Genomic DNA, 5,274 nt, shown 5'->3' with positions numbered 1-5,274 from the left:
TTCATTTTCCCGATATAAATGTGTAGTTATGCATTTATTTTCACCAAATATATATGAGGGCGACCTAGGAAAGAGCAGCTACAGCTGTATGTGCATTTCAGCGAACTACTAGTGCATGGCTGGGTTGTAGAGAAACAGTACCCGAACATAACCTCAGCCACTAGTTAAACTTCCCAAAAGCTTATAATGAAACCAAATTTTGCTAATGAGATCCAGTTAGTCACTTGTCAGTGTCTGCCACCGCCATACAGGAAATTATGAGATAAAATCAACACTTTTCATGACATGAATGCTGCTATCTCTCATGAACAGAGGCTACAACCCCTCTAACTATTTACTTGGCTATCCCCTATCTATTCATCAATCATAGTGGTAATGCATTGCTCATCAGGCCATCTATAGCTTCACTATTTGCAAGCAAAGTATGCACAACTGATGTTAGTGAAATGTGAAGCTAGTTTCTTTAAATTTGTTGGAAACCACCATTTTGAGACAGTCAGCAACAATTCTAAACAGAAAGCTGGAGCTTCTGTTCTTGTTTCCTGACTCACCACAGCATTCGCGTACACATGGCTGCCATCAAGAGTCAGCCAGTTTATGCCATTGTCAGCAGTTGATAGCGATGAACAAAAGTTTGGGAATGCTCTAGAATAACGATGATAAACTTGATCAAACTAGTGTGAGAACTTTGAAATCCTTGGTATTTCAAAGTTCTCACAAGTTTCACGCTTGGTTTTAATTTAAAGCAAGGCGAATTATACATCAATGGATGCAGATTTTATATAGACTCCAAATAAAATCAGTTTTGTCATAAGATGCTCCACGCAAAAGTTAAAACTAAATTAGTTAGGATTCTACTCCACTGTCTACCGTACAATATGACAATGAATAATGCAGATTTTAATAAGGTTTTATTGGAATACAAATAACCCTTTTACGCAGATTGATAGCTCTGAAAAGGGCGAGTAGGGTGTAATCAGTGATCTAAAGTCTCAATGCTTTATTGGTCCACCCTTGGCTCTGATGACCAGCTTACACTGATCGTCGATTTGACACTAATTATGATAATATCAGACCGAGATTAGATGAATTATATTCCAAAACAAAAGGTACAGTATATCAATAATTGTACCAAACACTTCATGCATCCACAGACTTGTGTTCATGCCTTTTGTGTTCTGCCTTTATGTTTCCTTGAATAGTACAAAACTGCATTTTAATAAAAGTGGTGTGAAACCCAGCTAACAGCTGCGCGCTTTACGGCATGTGTACGTGTGTGTTCACAACACTCCGTTGACAAAAACTGATCACCTCAGGGCTGCTCAGTTTTTATTACAGCTCTTATCTATTCTCACTAACCAGCTGTCAGTTGAAGCTTACATAAGATAAACATGACTGCCATCACTGAGCAACTAGATCCCTTATCGCTAGGAATTCCAATATCCTTATTATCGCTAGGAATTCCAATGCCCTTATTATCGCTAGGAATTCCAATCATGACACCAAAAAGTTTGGGAAATTTAATCAAGTAATAGGCAAAATTCCTGCACAAGTAACTGTTTTATTATAATATTATATAAAGTACCTATTTAAAAGTGATAAATGAATAGTTAAAAATAAAAAAGAGAGTAACAACAAAATAAAAAGTATGAGAGACAAGAGTTGCTAGCACAGGAGATGGTTGAAGACTGGATTGACTGGAGTTGAGGGTTAGTTAGCTATACGATGACACGGTGCACAAAACAAGGACAGTCATAATAAACCAAAACCAATGCAATTCTACTGGCATTTTTAGCTTGAGGGCACATATAGATGAGAAAGCTTGAGGTGTCTAAGTGTAATTCACCTCCTTCAGCTTGTCCGACTTGCACTTTGGACAAGCATTGACATCCATCAGGTGGAGAACCTACAAACAGCAAAACACTAATGAACTAAAAATCATAAGCAAAAAGGTTGACTGTATAAATCTAGAAAACTAGTTACAATATATTTTACTAGATAGAAAAACTAATGTCGACAGAGCACAACAAACCATATGGTGAAACATATTGGCAGAGCACAACTAACCATATGATAAAACATATCGACAGAGGACAACTAGCCATATGATAAAACATATCGACAGAGCACAACTAACCATATGATAAAACATATTGACAGATCACAACTAGCCATATGATAAAACATATCGACAGAGCACAACTAACCATATGATAAAACATATCGACAGAGCACAACTAACCATATGATGAAACATATGGTTAGTTGTGCTAACCATACACAATTTCTTTTTGCCATAATTTCCAAATTAATTAAATTCAGCGCAGAACATGACAAGACATTCCTTAACACCGGTTTTTAACCTGAACCTATTATTCAAAGAATAACAGAACCAGAGCATTATTTATTTTATTATTTCAAGCATTATTTGAATTAACAGTCATGCTTAATAAAAACCAATAAAAACAACTTAGTAACTACATGTTAAATAAGATAAAACGACTTTGGAATTGACCAAGTATAATATACTCTTGTATTACAATTAGCAATAATTGTAATACAAGCATTAAGGTTAGACCACGCGTAACGAATTATTCGTTCAATCTGATCGAATTCACAAATTTCACAGAACTATTCGGCCGAATATCACAGAATTGTCTGAGGTGAGCATGCACACCGAATTCGTCAACGAAACTATACGAATTTGACAATTGGTATAGTCCAAGACACGTACGACGACACAATAAAAGTATCAGCGCGATATGACCTGATACATACGATGCAACTGCCTAGATGCGCTATTGTTGGTTCTCTCTCGTTGGTTCACCATGGCAAAAACTTCTCATCGTGTATCCAGTAATTTCTTTTAGATGTTTTAGAAGCTATAAATTGTTTTTCTTCAATAATAATAATTTCTTTTTATGCAGCAAAAGCTCCGTCTCTAAAACAGTCGCTATTTCTAGTGCATATAGGCAGTTGCATCGCATGTATCAGGTCAAATCGGGCTGATATTTTTATTGTGTCGTCGTACGTGTCTTGGACTATACCAATTGTCAAAGCTGCTAGAATCGTGCTCGCTAAAGAAAATTGGTTAGCCAATTAAAAGCGTTTCGTTGACGAATTCGGTGTGCATGCACAGCTCAGACAACTTGGTGATATTCGGCCGAATAAATCTGTGAAATTCGGTCAGATTGAACGAATAATTCGTTACGTGTGGTCGGACCTTTATACTATCTTTACGAGCGTACTACGGTCTTTGAACAGGGTAGACTCATCTAACATAATTATTTTACTAATTGTTCTATGAGACCAACAACCTCGTAATAAAATTGTTATTTAGGTGCTGTATCCGGAAACCATGTCATTATTAGTGAAGCAAAACACTTACATATTTGTGAAGTGAACAGGTTTGGCTGATTCTCCCTCGAAAGGTATATCCACACATCTGGCAGAAGATGTCAGTTTTGTCTCGAGAACAAATACATGATTGTGCTTTATACATGAATGGCTGTTCAACAGCGGCTGGTGATACCTTTAGCATCGTATATAGCCCTGTCATCGAATACAAAACTGTTTATTTGATCAGCAGTGAATGAGCAGGATGAAATGAAACCACAGTTCGTATACAACCTGTCATTTAAACCATGTTTTCCCCATGATCTTCTATGATACCGCTATCGGCATTTCAAACACTTCCAAACCCCAGCTAAACTGATGAGTAAATATGAGCAAACTAATTAGACGAGGGGGAATGCCTCGTTGCATATTTGTGCTAAGTATTAGAACAGCGGAAATAAAAACTACTTTGTAAATAAAAATAAACACTGGCCATTGCAATGAAAACAATTATCGATATTATGACCTCTGCAACGTGAAAAAACAAAGAGAAAAATACATAAATATATTTTGTTGAAAGTAAAAAAAGCTTTGGCTCTATAAATTTTTTAATGTAATAGTAACAATATTAACCCAAGCTCCACAGGTAACAAATAATTTAAATTATAAGTTTGTGAACTGGCAAAACATCTCTCAGCTAAAACAGTAGGTTCTCTGTTTTACCATGTTCTATTTCAATATCCAGGAATGTTTTTGTATGAATCTATGTATGCTCGATTAACTTAATGTCTGCCTATTGTTCCTTAACAATAAAGCAAAGAATGGTCACTATTTGGCATTGGTTTCTGAATTACTAAAAGGCTGATAGCTACGTACTTCCTAAAAAAAATCAGCCTTCATAGCCAATAGTCGTCTAACTCTCAATTTGATATGGTTTTTATGATTATTAATAAAACACATATTTTGAATCTGAATATATAGACATATTGTCTATAATGTAATGCAGGAGTACCACCTAAAATCAGTCTACTGTTGAATGGTGGTGCCACTTCATCCAATTGGCCTCCCTGGCGCACTAAAAGGAGTCTGCCCCAAATTTAAAAATTTTCAGTAACAATAGAAAAGTTTTTGTAGCAAAGAGAACAATAAAAGCAAACTAATGAGAGCTTTTAGCTCAGGAAAACCTGACTGCTGCCATTGTGAAACTACATGGTATATAATTTCTAGGAATTCCCAAACTGCTTGGGAGAATTCCATAATGTATGTAACACCAAAATGAATAAGATTTCAATGGTCTTTGAGATGCCATAATGAATAAAAACTTCCCTATTATTGAGTCATTGGGAAACTACATACTGCATAATTTTTAGGAATTCCCCAATTGCTTGGGAATTCCATGATGAATGGAATACCAAAATGAATAGGATTTCCATACCACTTGGGATACCATGACTAATGAAAACTCTTGTTATTTTCATGCTTATTTTGTTATAACTCTACAAAACAGTACTGTTTGGATTTTACAATAATTGCTGAAAGCGAACTAGGTTACACCAGGGTAATACATGTATGCAATACAATTGCTAGATGTTAACTGCTAAAATGTAGCAGAATAACCTGTTCTCTAGAAGATGTGTAAATATAAGCTCTCCTATTTTCGTAGAAATTCTGCTGCCCTAAAAACCATGCACTGAAGGCGTCTCCCACGCTTCATCTGCTGATTATGTGATGTTTAACAGTACCTAAGCATTTTTTGTACAAGGCAGGTTTGAGTTGTTTCAATGTACACCACTAAATTGAATCAATAAATGTAATTGTTAAGAGCTTTATCACCACAATAGGATGTGACAGTTGTAAGTTTAAGACATCCTTTGTTTTTCATTAAAACGCTCACCTCTAGTCAGATTCCATGTTCGCATTGAAAACCCAATTAAGTAT

The sequence above is a fragment of the Watersipora subatra genome, chromosome 8 (genome assembly GCF_963576615.1).
Source record: "Watersipora subatra chromosome 8, tzWatSuba1.1, whole genome shotgun sequence".
Lineage (NCBI taxonomy): Eukaryota > Metazoa > Bryozoa > Gymnolaemata > Cheilostomatida > Watersiporidae > Watersipora > Watersipora subatra.
This window is presented reverse-complemented; position numbering follows the sequence as displayed.